Consider the following 23,069-nt stretch of genomic DNA (forward strand, 5'->3'; position numbering starts at 1 on the left):
TTCTCTCTGCGCAGAAAGCGGCATGATGTTCCCTGCTTCCTTCAGCAAGAGGAGCCAGCTTTCTACCAGCATCTGGCAAGGGGTCTGCCCAAAGGCAGCTTCAGAAACGTTTAACCTCTCCTTTACCTGCCCCAGAGGATGGTCTCAGACCGTATCGGAGGGCTCACCAAAGCGTCTGCTCTCCATCAGAGTACAGATACCCTGGAGCAAGGCAAACTGGATGTGCGAGGTGGACGGCATGGTGCAGGGCCAGGCATCCTGGGAAGATGCAGGCATGGCTGGAGCCACTTACATTGATTAACCGAGGATAAGCAAGGGCAGCAGAATGACTTGCTTTCCTCCGTGGGACAGTGAGAGCACTCAGTAGACTGGTTTCTTTCTGGCTGGGCCTGCTCTGCAGCTCAAGGCTTCAAACAGAAAAGGTCTGCAAAGAGGAGCTGCCTGCCCGTTCCACGGAGAGGGGCGAAAGAGGGGAGAAGCTGGACAAAACATCCCTGGCCACCCACCCCGAGGCTGCTGCCCGAGGAGAATGGCTCCGGATGCTAGATTGTCATGCAGGAGCCCAGAGGTGCCGAGCCCGTGGCACGGCTGGGACAGGGCTGCATGGAGGGCTGCAGCAAGCTGCACGGCTGCCCCAGCTGCTCCTCCACCTTGTGCTGCAGAAAGCACAGTGCGGGAGATGCTGTCAGCGGCGAGTTGCCATAGCAATCCCCCCAAGCATGTCCCCCTGCCTCCCTCCTTTGTCTCTGCTCCCCCAAGGCTTGCTGTCCCCTCCCCGCCGCCCCACACGTGAAACGCGCTGCACAACACCCAAAAACCTCAACATGCTCTTAAAGGGCTGTTCATCACCCTGAGGAAGGAAAGGGGGGCAGAGGTGGAAGCCCACCCCCACCAGCCGTCATCCCCAGCTGCTTCACAGGCAAGGCGCATGGTCCAGACCCGGGTGCATCACACCCCACCGTGCCCAGTCCTAAGGCGTGACACGGGAGAGCCAGGCAGCCAGACCTGGGGTGCAGAGTCCTCTCCAGCTGCACCCCAGGTCGTGCTGTGGCAGGCACAGATGCTTCAACATCTCTGCCTGTCCCAAGATGGTGACATGCAGCCCCTGCCCCGACCGGCACAACTGGCTGCCTGCATGTCAGAAAGCCCAATGAGCTCTTTCTACCTTGTGGAAGCACCAGGTTTGATGGAAATGGAGGTCCCAGGCTCTTGCTGCAGCCTGGCAGGCATCTCCCAAGTGTCTGCTCTCCAGTCCCAGCCCATTTCCACTTCAGGCAATTCTGCCTTGCTGCACTGAACCTTGCTGTGGCTTGAACCAGAGACAGGATCCTGCTTTATTTCCTGTCCTAAAAACTGTTGTCTATCGTTGCTATGTGCCACTAAACAGTCACCCAACCCGGCATGTAAGCAGAGCTCCTCTCCCGATCACCTCTCCCACGGGGGCACAACATGGAAGGAGAAGATAAAGGACACTGCTGAACCATGCTCAGGTGTGATACCTGCCAATGTCTTTCAATGAATTAATTTAACATCTTAACAGAATGGATAAAAACCAACTTCTGAAAGCTCTGCTTCCCTCTGCACTCTGCCCTTCCCCAGATCCAGTAAGACCCACCACAACTGGTTACATCACTTGAGGGTTATAGCAGAACTAGTGAAGCCTCGGTCCTGATCCAGGATGAGTCACGGAGCTCAGGAGACCGTGCAACTTCCTTCTGATACCATCAACCATATCTAACACTGGCTAAAAATAAAGATGGGCCAAAACTGCAGAGACACATCTTGCCTCAACACGAAACTGAGCAAACCTCAGCACTAAGCTCGGCGCTGATGAAAAAAAAAATAAAAAAATAAAAGGATCACCTGAGCAAGTGGAAACCAAAAAGTGCAGAGAGGCCAAAAGTCTTGGGTGTACAAACAAGGGAGAGGCCGGGCGGCCTCACCCTGTGCTGCGCTGGGCTAGGGGATGGCAGCGGCAGATGCCAAGCAGCCATCCACCCATACAGAGAGGGCCAGAGCTGGGCTCTCCTCCCACTCAGCTGTGGGCTTTGGAGCATTTCCACATCCAGAGGCTTCGCGTAGACTGTTTTCTGCACCACATGCGCCCACCCGAGACAACAGGGACCGACTCCTGCAAACCGGAGGGAGGCTGCGTTTCTGGCAGGGAAAGGCTGGGAAGCGTCAGCCTGCTCGCCACCACACAACACGTGGGCACCCACAAAGCAAGGTCCAAAGGGTGCTCGGTGCTAAAAAAAACGGGGTCACACACACATCTGATATGGCTTAGATGCTTTAGGTAAGTGAGGAATTCAAAGTTCTTCCTAATCCCTGGGACACTGTGCCCCAGCAAAACCTTTGCACACAAGGATATGGGACTCTTGCATGGCTCTTAGCAGGGAGCCACAGGATCACACACAAATAGGGGCTCAGAGGGACACCGGCAATATTCAGAGACCTAAAATTAGCCCCAGCAGATGATCCTCGGCTCCATTCTCGGGAGCAGCGAGAACCAAACAAGGATCCAGCTGTCCCAACACTCCCATGAACAGGATCTTTGAATGCCCGACCTAATTGCAACAGAGATGGTAGAGCAAAGAGGGGATTCCTCGCATAACTCCAGTGCCAATACTCACGAGGAACTCAGGGCCCCATCTCTGAAGGGGAAGGTCAGCATTTTCTTGGGTATTCCAATGGAAAGACCTTCTCCTAGATCATCTGGTAATACCAAGGGGCAAAGGCAGCCCACACATGCTAACAGCAAGCTGGAGGACATTACGCTGACAACTTTCTGTTGAAGATATAACCTCCACTTTGCCCCGTCTTTTGAGTTTGCCAGGAAAGCACTCCCAACAGAGGCACTGCAAGTCTGTCCGAGGGTCTGCAAGCTGTACTGGCTTCCAGATTACTGCCAGCTGCACTAAACTGAACTAACATGTTTAATTCAGCCCAAATACAAGTTAACTAATGTCACATGGGTTGGGTGGTATCCAAACCAGAGAGAAGAGGTTCACGCTATGACCAAGTAATGGGAGAAGCTGCTGCATTACACGTATATGGCAGATTTGCTGTCCCTGGAGCTATCAAACCATTTGGCCAGCAAGAGGGCGTGAGGGGGGAAAAAGTGGATTTGACACTGTGAGCCTTGTGTTAAAATACCTCTTTTCAAAAGGCAGGGGAGCCCTGAGAGGATGCTGTGAGCTTGGTGGACTGGGAACTGCAAGCAGCTCCAGCAGAAGCAAGGGCAAACCTGTTTTCTGGTCTTAGCCGCATGAAGTGTCTCTTTTCCATCACCGAGAGATATAAGACCCCAGCATGGAGCAGTGTCCTAGTTTCAGCAACAGCAGACTCATTTCTCTTCTAATGCTTGGGAAAACTGCGCTTTTGGAAGACTCTAGTGTGTGAATTTGAAAATATTTACTTGATAGCCAGCTATCTATGTGGGATTCAAGGTCTCAGTGTTTTCAAGCCTTGCCAGGTGCAGGGATGAGCAGGAGTGAGCCCTGGGCACTTGACACAAACTGGCCAGCAGGATTATTTTCATACCATGAACATCACATTCAATATAAATTAGAAAGTTTTCTGCATTTTTTCGCTCTCCCTTGATGGCAGTGGTCCAGAGAACTTCTGGCCCCAGTGCAAGACCCCTGAGCTCTTCTCTTCCCCCCAAAGCCGTAGCTGTCGCAGCGTCTGACATTTGCTGTCCACTGCAGGGAGTGCAAAGCTTCCTGATGATAGAATTGGCTGAGTATAATTCTTGTATATCTTATATTAGTATTGGAATCACTACTGGTTCCTTATTATTATTGTCAATTGGTCTTATCCTATTATATCTATTTATATTTCAACCCTTGTGTTTCCTTGTTTTCCCCGCTTCCCCTTCCTGGGTGGGGAAGGGTCATTGGGTGATAGAATAATTGTCTAAATGACAATAAATTGTTATGGTTTTTTCAAACCATAACAAGCAGGTATTAGTGATTGTTACAGCTCAGCTGGATAAAGGGTCTGCTCGCTGCCGCTGCATTGTATTACTGGCAGTCCACAGCACACAGCACTGACGTGAGCTAAGGACTTCTTCCTTCTTTCCTTTTAATTTCCTAGGTGAATCTACCCCTGCCTCACTCACTGTGGGTACCACTTCAGCATCAGGCTGAAGGATGAGATGGCCCAGTCTCCAACTGCCTCTGGACTGGCCCCAAACTTCCCTGGCAGACACTTCAGAGGAAGAGCCACACAGCCTGGGCAGACACGTAATGGCTTCCCCATGTAACCTCTCTTGGCCAAATCATGCCTGAGCTCTGGAGTGAGAGAATGGCTTGGCCTCCACCCCCAGAGGCACAGTGCTGATGAGTGCTCCCTTCCCGGTGAGAGCACACCGTGCAGGAGGGGCAGGCACTGCTGGATCCCAGGCAGGCGTGCAAGCATCCAGGCACAGGGACGGGGCGGGAAGCCCACAGCCATCTCAGCCCACTGCTTACCTCAGAGCAGCAAGGAGCAAGCACCTTCACATTTCTTGACAGTGGCAATACAAAGACTACCAGTCCTCCCAAAACGCTTAGCTATCACTCTAAGCCTCATACACCATGGACAAGGGCATCCTCGAGCTACAAAATCCTGGGAGAATGCAGGCAAGGCTCAACTGTTTCTGAGAGAAGGCAGGATCACGTCTGCCACGAGCTCTGGGTGAAGTCTCAGCTCTGTTTGCTCAGGTGAAGGACAGACAGCAGCAGAGACCAGCACCTGGGAAATACTGCCGTTCAATACTGCTGGTAGGCAGAAGGACGAGTGCAGCAAGCACCACAGACTGCAAGTTCCCAAACACACTGCCCTTGAGCTCCCGACAACTGTGTGCAGGGTCCGACAGTCTTAACAGCACCGGTTGCGTGCATCCAGGCTCCTTCGCCACACTGACAGCAAGGTGGGAGGCAGGAGCACCTAGCAAGCCCGGGCTGCAGGAGCACCTCACCTGGGTGACACCTACTCTACAGAGCTGTCCCTACAGGCCAAGGGCAGGAGAGCACGGGGTTCCCCAGCTTCTTCGTACAGCCCTGGTGAAGGAAGAGAAACCGGTGATGGTTTAACGAGTGCTAACCTTGGTGTAGGGCTGGAGCAGACAGGAAAGGAAGCTGTCAGCATCCACAGGCTGGACTTTGGGTTGCTTGTTCTGGCTGTCTTGGGTCACCTGGAAAGACAAGTGCACAGACACACATTCATCTCAGCTGGCAAATACCCTGCCCATGCAAGAACACCTTCCAAACACTGGGCAGGCAGTAACTGCTTGTCCAAGCCAAGCAAGTTTGTGCCCTATGCACAGAAACGAGAGACCCTGAGCACCCTAGCACCTTCAAGCTCCTGCCATGCCTTTTACCAGTCCCCAGGCCAGCCCTGCAGCTACAGCCCTGGCTCCCTCCTGGGGCTCCAGTTATCACCCCATTTCCCTGCATGGCTCCGGGTGGGTGCACAGTTGGTTCCCCAGAGAGGGCTGATAAGGTCGCTCCCACCACCTCCCTCCACAGATTTCAGTGGGAAGTCAATTCCTTTCTGTGCCTGTGGCTTTGTTCTCCTCCACCCGTGCAGCTGTATGTTGCTCCACCACACAGGCTTTGCCGGTACTCGAGTGGGTGCTTTGGCACATGGTTCATCCGCAAGAACAGGCTCTGGCTGTGGTCCCCCCAGGCCACCCACTAAACCACCCGGTGGGGACGTGGAGACAGGGGAGGGAGGGCCAAACTCCGCTGCGGGGAGACACTGCTCCCAGCAACCCAAACAGACCAAGCTAAATCCAACACTGCAGCGTTTCCCAGGCTACAGCGAAGGGGGGAAAACGACAACTGCTTAATAGAAATCTCCGAGAGGCCTGCCAACACCATCACAAAGACGTTGTTTAAGACTCCTCCCCGGGCTCCCAGTGCTGTAATTACAGACTACAGGAGATCGCACTGTGTGGGGGCTAGGTCCTCATGCCCAGCAGGTCCTGAAAGCCGGGACAACGTCAGCCTCCCCAAAACCAGGTCTGATGTTCCCCTGGCCTCAGGCATGATGAGCAAATGCTGTGTAGGGTCCGTCCCTGCACCACAGCTTGTCCTCCCGCATGGGGGCTACCACCCTGCAGTACAACCAAAGCTGCAGCAGCGAGCAGAGCACCGCAGGCAGCCACGCTGCCAGTGCCCCAGGAGCACAGCCTTTAAACGGTCATGTGGGGAGGCACCCCCACACCAGCTTACCGGTGCACCGGGCCTTAAAGCAGGCAGGAGGGCACAGAGAGTTTGTGCTTAATGTCACCTGCACCTACACAGCTAGCAGGTAAACCTCCACCGGCGTGCCAGGAGAGGTCCCGTCTGGAAGCTGTACCAGCTAGTCACCAGGCTATGTATTTGGAGAGCTTAGAAGCAGAACAAGCCCCAGTAAGTGTAGTGTGTGCATATGTAAACATCCATATACTTAAAACCCTCCACCAATTCCCTGCTCTACCACAGTACCTTTCAGAGAAGGCTCGAAAGGCTCTAAGCCTAAGCAGTGACAAGAATTGCTTTGGACATGGCTGAAGTGCTGCCACCCACATACTGCTGCAGCACAGGAAGCGACGGCGATGTATCTGACAGGGACGGGTTGGAAACACTCCCCAGGAAGCATGCAATTACCCCAAACAGTCTGCAGCCAGGAGATCTGGATTATCACCTCAGCTCTTGCATAAAGGGTTTTGCATCTTTGTTCACTTCGAACAGGAAGAATCATAGGGTTGACATCAGCCCTGGCCCGCAACATGGCTTCGTTACTAAAAAGCACTTCCAGCTGAATTGCTAACTGCACTTTTTGCAGTACACAGGACTCCTTTGAAGGTTTCCCATCCAAGTATTGTTCTGCCATCACGCTGCTTAGCTGAGGGGTTGTCCAGGCCACAATACAGGCGAGTATGACTGCAAACCACTGGCCAGTCCTGAAAAAGCTCTCTGAAATGCAGAGCATGTGAGCTCAGCTGCTCTTCATTCAGGATTCACAACCAGCTGAGGACACCAACAGAAACAGGGGGAAAACATGTTAATTGGCAGCTGGGCATTCACAAAAGAGAGGAGCAAAGGCAGAGGGAGGGCAAGATATTTGCAAGGACACTCCCCTGTAAAAAAAAAAAATTGCTTTTAAAGCAAACCTCAAACTTTGTGAGAGACCAAGTTCTTTAGAGGTTATATTCACACGGCTCACTGGCTCACGAGCAGAAGCAAAATGGAAAAACAAAGGAAGAAAGATGGTCAGAAAACAGGCTCCAGGAAGCAGTGCTGCCAGGCGCTGCAGACAGAAAGAAGGATCAGAAACATGCGATGGCATGAGCAGGTCGCAGGGACCCACACAACCCACTGGAGGAAGGGGGTCCCCAGGCGTGATGCATGGTGGAGAGCCATCAGGCAAAACCCTCCCAAGGGGGACTCTCACTGCCAAGTAACCCACGACGACACCCTCCACAAACCATCTGTTAACATTCAAATGGCCCCCTTCGTGATTTCTCCCGTGTTGCGCCTCACACCTGTCCTGCTTCAAACCTGACTCGTTAATTCCTCCAGCCATGGAGGCCTCCGATAATTTGATTACAGCTACACTGGCAGCACGCTGAAGACACCACTTTTCTAAACAACACCGCCTCACTTTTTCCTTTCACATCTGTGGCCGCGTACCCACAAACGACATGTTTTCTTGTTCTGCATCCAGGAAGCATCCTGGGCCCCGGGCGCTGTGCATTTCCACACAGCACAGGATGGTGCCTACCAAATCTAGAAGGGGACAAGCGTGGGCAGGCCCAGCGCAGCAAGGGCAGGTAAAGGCCTCAGGAAGAGTCACGAGTCATTGATTTTAAAGAGTCAGATCAGTAACTATTCCACTTGAACCACCCTCAGACCCAGAAGCAGTGGGGAAGGTCAGGGTGCCTCTGCCCTCTTCTACTCAACGTGGCCGTGCAGACACGTGCCAGGGCAAGCAGCTGGTAGCAGGCAGCAAGGAGGAAGGCCAGCGGCACAGATGTGCTTCTCTGCCCTCAGAGGTCACTTGAACCCAGGGAGGGAACTTCCTTTCTTCCTCCTGCTCTGCAGAAGACCTGAAACTGCCAAGGGAACAGGGTCTGGGAAAGCTCAGCATCACAGCAGAGGGAGGATGTACAGTCTGGGTGCTTCACCTGCCTTGGAGGAAGCGACCAGGAGTGAAAGAGCAACCCTACCAGTAAAACTAAAGTGATATGTTACTCCCTAAATTCCATTTCTGCAGAGAGGGCAGATGTGAAGAACAGAGCATGGAGAGCTGCTCTGCCCAGCTTGCTGCAAAGGTGGCAGAGTCGGGGAGCCCCTCAGCAAGTTGTGCCCCCAACAGCAGGGTCCCCAGCGTCAGCGCAGGGTGACCTCACCAGCTTTCCTTCAGGTGGTGGGTAAGAAACTGCTCGCACGGGGAACAGAAACAAGGTGAGCGGCAGAGCTGAAACGGCCTCATCCCTGCCCCACTCACAGGCTGGAGCTCTGACTGCAAACCCGGCTCCCCAAGGACCACAAATCTACAGCTGGGGTGACAGGAGGGCTCTGCTGTCCCCACACATGCTGGCTACACCAAGGTCCACGGGGACAGATGTGTCAAGGCCCCATAAGAGCCAGCAGGAACCTGGCAAAACACTATGGGAAGCAGCTGCTACAGATGAAGCGACGGCTGGTGCTGCCTCCTCTGCAAGAGACGCCGCAGCAGCCGTGTCCCACTAACCCAAACCCTGTACAACCCCCCTGCCCATCCCTCTCCCAGCGCTGCTCTGCCCTCAGCCCAGGCAGAGCTGCCAGGAGGCTGCAGAGCCCAGCCCGCCACCATGCCCAAACGGGAGCTGCATGCTGGGACATGTAGTCCCTTCCAGGGTTCTGCTGCTCACTCATGCCAAGACCCGCACCATGTGAATTGCTGCTGTAAAATAAGGCGGTGACGAGGCTTTACAGGATGACTTAACTCTCCCGATCCTCAACCCCTTTCTAAGGCAGAGCCCATACAAAAGTAACTCTAGTACCAATTATCACACTGGGAGTTTTCTCCTGTTTCACCTGCCAGGCCTCGTTCACCCTCTGCATGCGTTACCAAGTTTGCCGAGACTCGCCTTTGTGTCAGGGTTCAACCCTGCTACACCCTCCACAAGGTCACAGCTTGCCATCGTTTCTAAGAATAATGGAGACAATTCAGGCAGAGGAGGCCAGGGCCGCGAGCAGCTCTTTGCTCGTGTGATGCTTTTTAAAAAGGCACCGAGCGGAAGTGAATTTTAGAATACCCTAAGACACAGCACAGCATTCCTCTACCATTCACTTTCCACAGCAGCAGCAAACTCCACCTCCTTCCTTAAAAAACTAAAAGAAGGCTGGCAGCCCCAGAGATAAGCTGATGCCCCTCGTACATGCCACCGGAGGGGTCACGTTCACAGGTGGGTGGTGAATGAGCCCACAGCCCCGGCTGCCATCACGCAGCCATCCCCTCCGCCTTCCCTAGCGCGCACAGCAGCTCTCTAACCGTGACATCGGGGACGGCCAAGAGGACGCGGCGCACCGCCCATGAGGTTTCTGTACAAATCGGGTGCCTCGGCTATAGCAAAACGCTTGAAACCCCCACCAGGCCTCCAGCTGCTGATTTGGCCTGGGAAAATGTCTCCCTGACGGGTCCTTCTGCTGTGGCCGGGACACGACACGACATCTCCAGGCCTCCACCACCGCCCGGCTCCCCCGGGCACGGGTGTCTGGGAGGGTATGGGGTGGGGGGGAAGAACAGCACCCCCCGGGGCCACCCCCCCAACAGCCTCCCCCGGTCCCAGCACCCCCCGCAGGTCCCAGCCACAGCCCCCCCGGCTCATGGTCCCCCCCCGGCTCACAACCCCCATCCCGGCCACGGCCTCCCCGGTACCACCCGGCCGCGGCCCCCCCCAGCCCCGGGACGCCCTAACCCCACCGCCCCCCTCGCCCCGAACCTTCTGGAACCGGGTCCGCACTAACCTCTCCCGCGCCGGAGAGGCGGCCCGCTCCACTCCGCTCCCCCCCGGTGCCCGGCCCTGCCCGCCGCGGCCCGGCCGGACCCACCAGCGCCCCCTCCGCCACCACGACCGCCGCGGCCCCGAGTGCTGCGCGGCTCCTTCCGGGTGGCGGCGAGGCCACGCCCCCCGCGGCCCACCTCCCCCGCGCTGATTGGTAGGCTGGGCGGGGCAGGGCGCGGGGCTAGGCCAGCGGTGTGGCGCAGCGGCCAATAGGCGGGCGGCCAGGCGGTGACGCACAGCGCCGAGATCCCGCCCTCTCCCCGCCCCCTCCACGTGCGGGTGTGTGATGACAGCGGGGAGGGGGCGGTCCCAGGAGAAGCGGCTCCTCATTGGCCGGCGCAGCGGGAGGGGCGGGGCCTGAATGGGAACTGGGCCGGGGCGGGGGCTGCCGTCGCCGCGACCCCGTGCCTCTGCCCCACGGACACGGCCCCCCCCGGCCCCACGGACACGGCACCCCCGGAGCCCTGGATACAGAGCCCCTCGGCCCCACGGGCACGGCACCCCCGGGACCCATGGACACGGCTCCCCGCGACCCACGCCCATGGCACCCCCCGGCTCCACGACCACCCCCAGTCCCCTGGACCCGGTGCCCCAGAAGCCCACGGAGACGGCACACGCCAGACACAGTCCCCCTGTCCCCACAGACACGGCCCATCCCAGCCCCATGGACATGGCCCCCCGGACCCCACGGACACGGCCTCCCCCGGGCTGTCCCCCTCCCAGGGTGTCCCACGGGGCCCCCACACTCCCACACAGCAAAGCTGGGAAATGGCGGTTCTGTAGCCGTCGGCAGGCGCAGGACACGGTGGGGTGTGGGGCAGTTGCCCCCCGCGAAATGGCTGCTGAGGAACACTTCAGCCGTGAGGCACCGGGGGGGCTGTGACACGGGGCAGACTCACCGCCCCAAGGGGCAGCAGCCCAACCCGCCAGCTGTTCAGGGACGCCTTGACTTCAGCAAATTTTGGGCGAAACTCGGTAAAAACAAGGCCAAGTGCAAGGTCCTGCACCTGGGTCAGGCCAATCCCAAGCACAAATACAGGCTGGGCGGAGAATGGCTTGAGAGCAGCCTGAGGAGAAAGACTTGGGGGTGTTGGTGCATGAGAAGCTCAACATGAGCAGGCAATGTGCACTCACAGCCCAGAAAGCCAACCGCATCCTGGGCTGCATCAAAAGCAGCGTGGCCAGCAGGGCGAGGGAGGTGATTCTGCCCCTCTGCTCCGCTCTGGTGAGACCTCACCTGCAGTGCTGTGTCCAGCTCTGGAGTCCCCAGGATCAGAAGGACACAGACCTGTTGGAATGGATCCAGCGGAGGGCCATGAAGGTGATTAGGGGGCTGGAGCACCTCTGCTATGAGGACAGGCTGAGAGAGTTGGTGTTGTTCAGCCTGGAGAAGGCTCCAGGGAGACCTTACAGCCCCTTCCAGTACCTACCTGCAGGAAAGATGGGGAGGGACTCTTTGTCAGTGAGCGTAGCAATCGGATAAGGGGTAACGGTTTTAACCTGAAAGAGGGGAAATTTAGATTAGATATTAGGAAGAAATTTTTCACAATAAGGATGGTGAGGCGCTGGAACAGGTTGCCCAGGGAAGCTGTGGATGCCCCATCCCTGGAGGTGTTCAAGGCCAGGCTGGATGGGGCTTTGAGCAGCCTGGTCTAGTGGGAGGTGTCCCTGCCCATGGCAGGGGGTTGGAACAAGATGATCTTTAAGGTCCCTCCCAACCCAAACCATTCTACGACTCTATGAAAAACAGACCCCCATCCAACTCACCTCGACGCAGCTGCAACACTGCTCTAAAAATAGTGGGGACCGGTACTGTCAAGTGATAAATATAACCGAGATCTCATCTTCAGAGCGTACAGTGCTCCAGCTGCCAGCCCCAGTGCCCTCCTGGCCTTGCTGCTGGCCTGGGGATGCTGTTTTTGGAGGCTCCATCATGGACAAAGCCATGCCGGGTGCTCTCCAGGAATAGCCGTGTGCAGGGGGGAGAAGGACAGATGGTCATCTCACATCCCTGCCCTCCACACAGTTTTCTGCGGGGAGAAGCGGTGGCTCGGAGGCACTGCTACATGGGCATGGAGTCGCTGCCAACATGGGACCTCATGTCCTCCTGGGGCCTCAGCCTGTTGTTGTAGGATATTTCTTGTTAATATGGATGGTCCTGGAATCAGGTTGTGGGCTGTTGAAGCGTATTTAATACATGGACCATATTAATTTCTGAGGCTGATGAGGGGAACATGTGATGCTCCGGTGCTCCTGGTGGTTTAGGAGCTGCTGCCTCAAGCCACACGGCTGCAGGTGCCAGTTTCAGGGAGGAAGAGCTCAGGAGGCTCCGTTCCCCTGTGCCCCTGCTCATTGCTCCCAGCGTGGGTTTCCTACACGCTCCCAGGGCAATATTTAGCCTTTCTGCCCTTTGGCCCTGTGTGTCCAACTGGGATGGGAGCAGAGACTGTGGAAACCAGAGGTGGTCTGAAAACAGCTTGGTCCCCATTACATGGCTGCTTGTACAGGCTTAAGCTGTCCGAAATGCGTTCAGGGTTAACAAATGGTTAAAGAAGCATTATTGGCCTGAACGGGAACTGAACTGGAACAACTTCAGTCACAGCTGAACCCACTGTGGAGCTCAATCCAAAAGATTTGCTGGTTCAGCTCCTCGGCTGCAGGGAAATATGGGCTCCTTTGTCCTTGACAAGAATAATACATTTCTGTTTATTGTGTGGGCAATGAAGGATTAATAATATCCTAAGTTATTTACCTCCTGCTTTTGAGTGCTGAGGGTTTGTGAGCGATGTCCCTGCTGAACACACTGTCCCTTAGCAACCTCCCCTGATTTTTAAAACACGGTCTCGTTCCAGAAACAGGATTAAGGAGTAGGACGTAAAAGCTCCTTTTTACAGGCTGGGTGGGGTGAGGGTGCTCCTGCTCCTCCCGGGCACGGGGCAGGGCCTCAACTGTGGCCATTTGGTGGGGAACAGTAATGCAGGCAGAAGACAGCGGTGGTCCAGAGAACATCTGGAAAACTTCCAGAGGCTGGGAAGGGACGGGATGGGAGGAAAGTTACTGCAGGAGCCATACCCCTGCCTTGCAGAGGGACATCCCACCCAGGGCTTGCCAGGAGTGGGCTTCACCCACGCCCTGCAAACCCCTGGGGACCTGCAAAGGGCTTCACAAGGGTCTGTGAAGGCAAGCAGGAAGGTTTACACGCACGAGGCAGGGCTCTGCACCATGGCTGGCCACCTTCCAGAGGCTCGCCTGCCGGGAGGGCCAGGAGGAGGGTGTTTCCCCAGGAAGATGAGGTGTCCCAAGCAGCACGGGGTGGAACGACGTCCTTCTCCGATGAGCTCTGCTGCCTGCAGGGCTTCCCTTTGAAGGGTGCACTGGCGAGGTGACTGGGTGCCGGTGAGTTCATCGCTGGGTTAGCCCTCCCTGCCGGAGCTGTCGGTGTTGCCCTGACCGGCCAGCCCTGGGCTGGGGCTGCTCAGCCTGTTTGCCGGGCTGGCTGCTCCTGACGGAGAGGCTGGCTGGGTGCCAAGCTCCGGCAGGCTGGGGAGCTGACACCAGCAAGGCTCTCCTGCAGCAGTTTTAATTTCATTTAATAGTTTTCATCACAGAAGGGTGATGTCCCCACGCACACGCTCGTTTTGATGGTGTGGGCGGGTGTCGCAATCGCAGAAGCGCCTGCGAAAAGTACGCACAAAGCTGATGGGGCAAGATGTGCCTCCATAGGGGTGATGCCCACACCCTGGCATTGCCCGCACACGCTGCCCATACCAGCAGGCTGGCCCAGGCTACGCACGCCCGATCCCAGTCCGCGTAGGTGAAGCAATAAAGGACCCGAGTGCAGGAACGAGCCCAGAAAGACCTGGAGCGCTGCCAGGGAGAGATTGCAGGGAACTTTCAAAGGCCTTTGGAGGAAGTTGGTGGGAATCAACTGTCAGGTTGCTTGGGGGCCTATGGGGTGCAGAGCGGTGGCAGGGCTGGACTGGGCACCCCACAGTGACTCATGGCCTCGTCCCACCTGGCAGAGGAGATGGAGAAAGCCCAAGGGGCAGGTGTGCGAGAGGAGCGTTGGGTGTTGCTTCCCCTCTTAATGGCGTGCTGCACAAGCATCTCTTCATCAGGCTAACACAAACAGGCTTTGGCTTTTCTCTCTCTTGCAGCCTCAGCCCTCCGCATGCTGTGGAGAGACCTTTGCTCCTGCAGCGTTGCCTCCCAGGATTTTGACACTTATCATTCTCCCCATGTTAGCAATGGAGCACAGCGAAGCCAAACCCTGCCTCTCTTTCCCCATGGCTGTCGCAAGGAGGGGATGCACCACGGAGCCCCACGCTGCCATGCCAGGACCAGGGAATGTCCCCAGGGGAGCATGGGCCAGCGCTGCAGGACCTTTCCCCCGCTGGAACCTGTTCCCAGCAACATGCTTGGTTTACCTGTTTGACCGAAACGTCTGTAAAACTGGAGATAAGAATCAGGTTTGGAGAGTTTCCTGCCAGAGGAGCCCTCCGCCTCTCAGGGATGTCAGTCTCCCCTGCCACTGTGGGAATCCCTCCCTGTACCACTCAGAGCAGGGCTCGCAGTCACAACTCAGCCACAGTCACCGCGGTGCCCCAGCTGAGCCTCTTTGCCCACCAATGCCTCATCTCAAACTGGGGGTGTCTGCTGGGACTCAGAGCCCTGGTGGGAAAAGTCGGGGGTGACAACACTGCTGAGGAAAGATGGATCTGATACCACTTTAACAGGCAACAGTGGTAGGATCAGGCTGGGCTGCTTGTCTCCCTCCTAAACCCCACACGACCTCACAGCTCCAGCGTTGCCGCCCTCCCATCAGCTGTCCCCCAGCATTTTGCAAAGGAGGGCAGCATTGTGACCACCATGGGGGTCACAATGGACTTAGGCACCAAGGAGCAAAGGGACCTTCCAGGCTATGCAGCTGGATGCAGGTCATTAATTCAGTGCTTTAGCCATTGCACTTCTCTGCTGCTTTGTGTCTGAAATGCACATGGGGCTTCCCAGAGTCAAGCAGGGGCCTTGGCTGTGGCCAACACTCGAGAGGTCCACTCTACTCGAGAGGTCCACCCATCTCTACAAGGGAGATGGACACCCCAAGTAGGTACCAAGGGGAGTGTTCTCCAGGCCTGTGGGTTTGCAGCACAACCACAGCAGATCTGATGTCGTGTTGGTTATGGCTTGTTCTGAGCAGGAGGTCAGCCTGGGGATGTCCCTCCCTGACAGCAGTACTCAGGGTGTGCCCAGCTGCCACCCCATACCCTGTGCTGGAACAACACCAGGGGACAGTATGTGCCTGCTCAGCTCCAGGGAAATAATCCCTGCTCACCCCTCGCCGCTGGACACACAAACTTCCCCCTGCTGCTGCTTCAACCCTTGGGGTCACCCATCGCCCCAGCAAACTTGACCTCACTTTAATGGCCCTCTGCCCAGACCTGCAGCTGGGGAGTTGGGGGACAGGCTGCGGGTTTAGGATGGCAGTAGGGACGGGCTCCAAGGAGGGCGACCCTGGTCTGGGTGAGCCCCGGGGGGAGATGCACCGTGTCCTAGTGTTGGATGTGGGAACGGGTCCCTCCCTCATTTTTCCATGCCTCAGCTTCTCCCGCTGCAACTTCCCTGCAGAAATGTTTCCTTTCCTTTGTGCCTGCCTTGGAAAAAATAAAATAAAATAAAAGGGTGGAACTGATAAACCCTGTTTACCCACCCAGATAGCACTGGCTGCAAACAGCCGTCCGGTGTGGGCTGTGCCGGCGCTGGTGCGTGCCAGGGCTGCCCGGCGCTGGGCAGTGACGTCTCGGCCTTGCTGCTGCCCTCCCTCCCGGCCACGCTGGCAGCCTTCACCGATGCCAAATGTGCGAGCCAGGGCTGATAGCAGGAAGTGAAGGTCCCCTTGGCATCACCTTGTCAGGGTGGCAGAGGCTGGGGCCACCCAGAAGTGCCCCCCACTGCGGCTGGCTGCCCCAGTGTCCAAGGCTGCCTGCTCACTGTGGGTACTTGCCTACACCTAAATTTTGGCATTTCTCCCTGGCCACGCTCGGGGCTGAGCCCTTCCCCTGAGCTCTGTGACTCACAGCGCTCACAGGGATGCTGTACCCCACGCAGCCCCGGCACCCTGGGGTGCTGCACCCCCTCTTCCACCGCCCGGGCATTTCCCAGAGGACGCGGCTGCTGGGCAGCAGGGCTGAGCTTTGCAGGGATTTGGGCTCTTTGAACCCCGTGCTGTGGGTGATGACAGCTCCAGGGCTGTGCTGCGGGGAGGGACAGCAAAGACCCTTCCCCCCTTCTGGGCAGGTGCTGTGCTCTGTGGGATTCATCTGGAAACTGAGGTCCATGGTACATCCCCATGTTGGTCACTGAAAATTTGTGGAGAAGGAACATCCCTTCGCACGCCTGGCTTGGTCAGTGGATGCTGCCTGTTGGCACAAGGTGGCAGCCCAGCTCAGCTTATTTTCAGCAGGGCCGTGTCCGGCACCTTTTGGGGGGAGCTGGGCTCTGCCCTGCCCTGCCAGGGTGGCCCCTGTCCCCCCCAGACCTGGGGTGTGTGTCCTCAGCAGGATGCTGCCCTTGTCCTGCCGTGGGTCAGCGTTATGGGGGGGACAAGCCCTGCTGCAGGAGGTAGCCCCACCAGCCACTGAGAGCAGCGGCAGGGCCACTGCCTTGGGTCAGTTGGCCAAAGTGTCCACGGTGGCACAAATCAGAGCCTGTCCCCTGCCAGCAGCGGGACGCCTTGCAGAGTGTGTCCGCTTGCGAGCACACACCCATCAGGTCACTGCATGACCCAGGCAAGCGCCTGCCTCGTACCAGATCTGACATGTCCCTGGAGGAGGGCTGCGAGGGGAGCCGGGCAGCAGCCTGGGGGTTGCACCCACATCGCCCACCCTCTGGAGGAAAGAGGGCCCCTGGGACTCAGCAGTCTCTGCTCAGAGCATGGCAGTGAGGCCTCCAGGGGCACAGGGTAGCCCTGCCTGTGGGCAACCATGGGTTGCATGTCAGCTGTCCTGCACCTTCCCTCTGCGAGGGGATCTGGGGACAAAGGACTTGCTGGTGAGCTCCAGTCCAGGAGCTCCTGGGCTAGAGAGGGCTCGGGGCGAGGCCACACCAGGTGCATGGTTGCTATCAGGACCTTCTTTAAGGGCCTTTCTGAGCAAGAAGGAGAAACACAGGAGTGAGGCAAATGAGCCAGCACAGCAATGAGGAATAATGGGCTCTTCTTTGCCCTTGCGGGGAGCAGGGACACCCTGGGGTCTGCAATAACCAGCCCAAAATGGGGGTGTTAGGATGCATTAAAAGTGTTCACAGGCTTCTCACCCTAATGTGGCCTTGGACCTCAAGCAAAGGGATGGAGAGAGGTGTTTTTACAAAGTCATGATGCTGTGGGGACACCGGTTCTTTGGCATCAGGTCTCACTTTTTCCCATGTCCTGCTGTTTCCCTCTGCCTGTTGCAAGTTGGAGGCTATTTTGTTCCTGACACTCCCTGTGGATACATTCAATGAGACAGCCACGAGGAGGCATGGCAGGCTACCATTTCTTCCCTCCGTCCATCCATCCATGCTCTGCAGGTGTGTTTTTGTAAGAACGAGAACAGCTGTGAAGTTCCTGCCATGGGATAATTCAGTGGATCTTCCTGATGGTGCCTGGGCCAAGCTTGGGCTTTACCGATGTCCCCCGAGCAGCCAAAGCTGCTGTGTGTGCCTGCATTGCTGGACTGTCTCTGTCTTGATGTGCACCCTTTCCCATCTCCTGTTTGCTCGTCTGTAACAGGGACACGTGAGAATGCTGCTGATGTGATAGACCTTGGTAGAGGTCTGCACCAGCTAGCATTTCCTTTGGGTTTATAGTTGAATCTTGCCCGAGCAAGAAGTTGAAGCCCGAGCACAGTGCTGCACTGCCAGCATGCCTGCCGGCATCCGGAAAAACCCCATCTGAGCATCCACCCGCGTACAACTGCTCTCTGTGCTGAGATGTGCAAACATACCCTGGATCACAGCACGGGCATCTCTGTGCTTGGCAGGTAGTAGAGAGGAGAAACCGTCCCAAATCACAGCCTGTTACCTCTGCTTGCTCTGGGCTGGGACCTTCCCTGAGGTTTCTGTTGTGCTGCTTGCAGGCAGGATAGGAGATGCCAGGTCTGGCTGTGCCACTGGTTTGCCTGCCAGAGAAAAGCCCACTCCTGTCGTTATTTCTGTCTCAGCTTCTCCCACTCAAAGCGATGTTTACTGGGCCCTTACAGCTCCCAGTGTCCAGCTCTGCTCCCCATGCCTGCCCTTCATTTCGGTGAATGCACTCAATCCCTCACCAGGCTCTCGGGAGGATTGAGAATTAAATGATGCAGAAATCCCTGCCAGCTGCCCGTGCGGGGCTCCCCGGATGAGCCTCACCAGCTCAGTGCAGGCGAGTGTGCAAGCAAACGAGGTCACAGCCACGGGGGAGGCAGGAGCCCTGGCCCCTAGCTCCAAGCATGATCCCAGGGGAAGCATCTGCTGGGATGCAGATTCCCGGTGCCGTGGCTGGGGGCTGAGCAAAGCCCTCTCACCGGTGGGCTTCACGCTATGTTGGTTGGTGGAAGATGCTGTAGCAATGCTGGTGGTGAGAGCAATGTATGGGAAGTGGATTTGGGCTCTCTGCAGCCATTTCCAGCCCAGAGGACCTACCTCTGTGCCTTTCATGCTTAGATCTGAAAAAAAAAAAAGCCCCAGTGGCAAAGCTGATTTTAGTTCAGAGGGGGGAAAAAATACATCCCAAATGTGACCTAGTGCTGAAAAACACCACTTGCTGATGCAGCTTATGCCATTAAGTGAGTCCTTTAGCCACCATATCCACGCTGTGGAGGCAAAAGGGCACAAACAGCATATATTTTTTCAGCAAAGCTCTCCGGTGTGAGAAAGGAAGAGATCACAGATCAGGAAGAGATCACATCTGTCTCAGTCTGGGTGTAGGTGGCTGCACTATGGTGGGGGGCACTTGGCTACTTTTGGGGTACCTGTCCCCAGGCTGTGCTATCTGAACATGCTCCACAGGGACTAGCTATTTCCAGAAGCTGGCTTCTCGCCCCGTCAGGGCTGGGTCTGGAGTTTTATCTCCACCAGCTGCAGCTGGAATAAACACACAGGGGAGCTTGGGGGTGTGTGCCTCTCTCATAAAAGTGCTGCACTGCAGCGCACGCATCCACTTTGCTGCCAAATGGGTGAGGGAAGGAAAGAGGATAATGTTCATGAATTAAACTTGCAGCCCTTTCCTCCTCCATTACTAATCCCCATTCAGATTTAATCAGGCAAAGAGTGTATTTCAGTCCTTGCGGCCTGAGTTACTGCAGCAACAACCTGCTCTAGAGGGACTGTACCTCAGCGGATGTTGTGCAAGCTCTCAATAAAAAGACAAAGCTGGCTCGGGGAGGTTGCAACCTGAAGCACAGCAGCAGGTAGAGACAACACCAAGGGGCCCTGGGGAAAAACAAAGACAACGCTGCACAGATCTGAGCATGCTGGCTGAGCCAGCATTGCAAGAAGAGCGTGAAGGGATGCTGAAGACCTTAGAAGGCAAGCGGACAGTGGAGAACTGGGAGAGCTGGATGACAAATGCAGGAGGTTCGTGTGGTTTCTTTTTAGGACCATGTCAGCCAGATGGGTTCACCCTCTGCGTGGGAAAAGGGCCTTTGCTGCACACTTCAGAATAGGTCTGATGTGATCTTTGATGAGATTCCTTCCTGTGAGGGAGTGAGGAAAGATCAGAGGTGTTCTGCTGAAAGGCTCTGGAAGACCTTGGTGTGGAGCGGGACCTGGTTTGAAGATGACATATTCGTTATGGCCCAAAAAACTGGCAGAATAATGATTTCGTACCCCACAATGGAAGGACTTGATGAATGTGTAGAGGTTTGTTCTAGCCAAGTTGAACTTGAGGCCATGGGATGCGCCTGTGAGAAGAAAATCATGGCAGATAGAGGTTCATTTTGGACAAAGAAAGCTGGGTTTGGGACAGAGAGGCAGTCCTGTGAGTACCCACCATGGAGCTGTATGAGGTGGTTCCCATATTCAGAGATAAAGCATTAGATTCACCTCATCTGACATTTTTCCTTCCACTGAGCTAAGGTTCCCAAGCTCCCTTTACAGTCAGGGAGAAAAATAGGTATTTTCAGGGCATCTAGTCTAGTTTGAATACGTATTTATGGGTGAAGGGAACTGTTCCCCAGAAGTGTTTCCATGGATTATAAAAAGGGATGCAGTGGGAAGAGCTCAGAGATCCATGCTGCAGACACCTGCCTTTGCCCAGCTAAATCCTGACCCAGAGGGAATCTGACAGAAAGCCCAGGGTGATGCCCACTCTAAAGGACACTCAGAGGGAACAACCAGTGAGGACACAGAATCTGAAGGAAAATGGGGTGTCCAGGAGAAAAATGTGGTCAATGACCCATTGGTGGCCATCAGGGAGGACAAATCATCTGCTCACCTCCAGCACTGCATCAGGGCAGCAGCAGGACCAAAATGGGGCTAGAAAACGTCCTTGTGAGCTTTGCAGGGAAGAGCAGCAGTTGTACAGGCTTGCAGAAACTCACTGTCAAGAGAAAGCAACCCCTGCTGCTTTTGCTTTGTGTTGAAGTCACCGGCACATCCCACCTCCACAAGACAGCTAAAGCTGCCTGTGTGGCTGTATGAACACACAAAAATACAGAAATGACGAGGCTGAGAGCATTCAGTGCGGATGGCATTGGAGGAAGGTGCAAGGGTGAGTTCTGAAAAACTCAAAGGGAAAGTTTCTTTGTCTCGGTTTGCTTCTGCGACAGCTGACAGCTCCCAGCTGTGCTGCCTGTTTGGCTCTTGGCTGGAGACTCCAGTGTACATCGCAAACCACTTTTCCCTGCCATTGGGAAGGACTCATGGTTTGGCTGATGGTCCAACATACACCTAAAGCACTAGAAGAGCTCTGTTATTCCTTCCAGAAAGCTGAAACAGGGTACAGATGCCAGCTCCTCTGTCCCTACATGCAGATGTAATCAGTAGTAAAACTTATAACCCAAGGGGCATTCACATCGCCTTCATAGCATCCTGCAGTTAGAGCTTTTGTTCTGTAGAATTCACTGTCAGAGATAAATTGTCGAGGACACAGGGAGAAACTTTCCCTAAAAAACACCTAAACTGGGCAGTTTTCTGGTAAATCCTCAGATTACAAGCAACCCTGAAGAAACACATTATGTTTGACCTACAAGGCTCATCAGTACTTTCAGCTTCTGCACCAAAACCTCCAGATGCTGCAGGAAAACATGCAGTTTATCGCTGCTGCATGTTGTCTTAGCAGATCTTTGCACACAAAAGCAGGACTTGGGCTGCTTGGTAATTTCATGTGAGACCTCCAGAGAAACTTGACTGCCTTATGGGAAGGTGGATTCAGATAGGGATGCTTTTCTACTATATCTGTGCTGTCTCTGTAGGGGGCCCTGGTGCCATAATATCTAGCTTTTTGCAGTCAAGCTTGCCATGGATGCTGCAGGCTGTAATCAGCCTGAGGAACTGGGCTTTTCTCTGTGGATGTGTCAGCCAGGGCTTGGCTTTAAGGGGCTTCTGTGTGCAGAAGACAGCACTGGTGTCACCAGATGGGAACAGGAGGTGGTAGTTGGCTGGATGAGGGCTGCAGCCAGGAGGGCAATTGCTGGGTAGGGAAAGAGGCAGATGATGGATAAAAGAACCTGTCATAGAAGCAAAAATATCTTTACCCCATACGTTTGTGAGCCGTCAGCAGTTTTGTATGTATGAACGCAAATATCCCGTGGGAGATAAATGGCTAGCAATTAAGGATCAAACAACAGCGCAATCTGTATCTGCCTAAAATTTCCTGTGTTTTGGATCCTGACTTTTTCTAGATTTTTGCGTTTGCCAGTACTCAACATTTTTCCAAGCAGAATTTTCTGTTAATGCATGTAGCTCTGAACGTGAAAGTGAGCAGCATCTGGAAGCAAAAAACTTGTAATGAGTGCCATTAAGAATTTAAATCTGCCAACCACAAAATGATCCCTAGCACATGGAAATGACTCTGCCAATCTGTTTCTTTCCTACCCAATAAGCATGACAATGACACTGGGTTCATTTTCCCAGTTGGGGGGTCTTACTGCTCACACCTCAGCTCTATGAGCAGGCTCACATCAGCATCTCCCCAGATGGCAGGAAGACCCCTGACTACCATAAGCAATATCAGAGCCATGCAGGCAATACCCGAGCCATGCAGGCAATACCCATCCCACAGGCAGACCATGTACAGTGGAGCCATTCCCCAAGCTCTGCCAGCATCTAGTCTCCCACTGGCAAGGGAAATAGCCTTGCTAATGACTAGAAGTCCTGAACGCATCAAATAATTCAGACCCAGGCTCCCTAGGGAAGAGGAATGTCATATGCAAGCAGTTACCTAATCATGGTCTAATTACCCAACTGGAATTTGGCCAGGATGTGGGGCTAAGAGCAGCACCCTAAGGAAAGGATTTTAGGGTCTCTGGTGAGCACATGCACTCGGGTTCTTGGCTTTATACGCTTGGTGGAACATGTAAAGGGGCAGAAAGCATGCCTGGTACCACCCAAAAATGTTCTGGGCTAAGCAAGTGTTATTTCAGGTAGGTTGCTTCTTCTTGGCTTCTTATTTCTAGAAATTACACACCCACCTCTGCTTCCTGGCAGGTCTTAGACACCCCAGCTACTAATTGGCAAGGGCACATTTTGGTCTTAGATGGGTGGATCCCAATTTAAACTTCTGCTGTGCATCCCTGTCATGACCTTATCAGCTTGTACCGATGGATGTCACTACAGGCTGTGTGGTTTCAGTGGTCACATGTCAGAAACTACACAAATGGGGACAGGGAATGGCATCTCAGCAGATCAGTAAAGTTCATTTCCCATAGTTGATGGAAGGCTAGACCTGAGCAGCTCTCCACTCCCTCTGACATCATCCTGCTTTCCACTATGTGCCTGACCTGATCTCAGTGGCATTAGTCCATCGCTGCCTTTTTCTCCAGGATTGTTTTGCTTTTGTGTCCCTTTCCTCAGTGAGAAACACCACTTACCT

The 23,069-nt window shown here is 55.1% G+C and overlaps 1 protein-coding gene across 2 annotated transcripts in view; it reads right to left on the minus strand.

Annotated features, from left to right (window-relative positions):
• ATOSB (atos homolog B) overlaps nucleotides 1-10,109 on the minus strand; it is a 40,010-nt gene extending 29,901 nt beyond the window's left edge. The window contains exons 1-2 of one of the 2 annotated variants that reach the window (XM_074570545.1): nucleotides 9,987-10,109; nucleotides 5,090-5,179 (exon numbers count right to left, since the gene is read on the minus strand). The gene's annotated coding sequence lies outside the window, so the exon portion shown is untranslated. The remainder of the gene's footprint in view (nucleotides 1-5,089; nucleotides 5,180-9,986) is intronic. The other variant, XM_074570547.1, reaches the window with a different exon arrangement.
• Between the last annotated feature and the right edge of the window lie 12,960 nt (nucleotides 10,110-23,069).

This window comes from Larus michahellis, chromosome Z (genome assembly GCF_964199755.1).
Source record: "Larus michahellis chromosome Z, bLarMic1.1, whole genome shotgun sequence".
NCBI classification, from domain to species: domain Eukaryota; kingdom Metazoa; phylum Chordata; class Aves; order Charadriiformes; family Laridae; genus Larus; species Larus michahellis.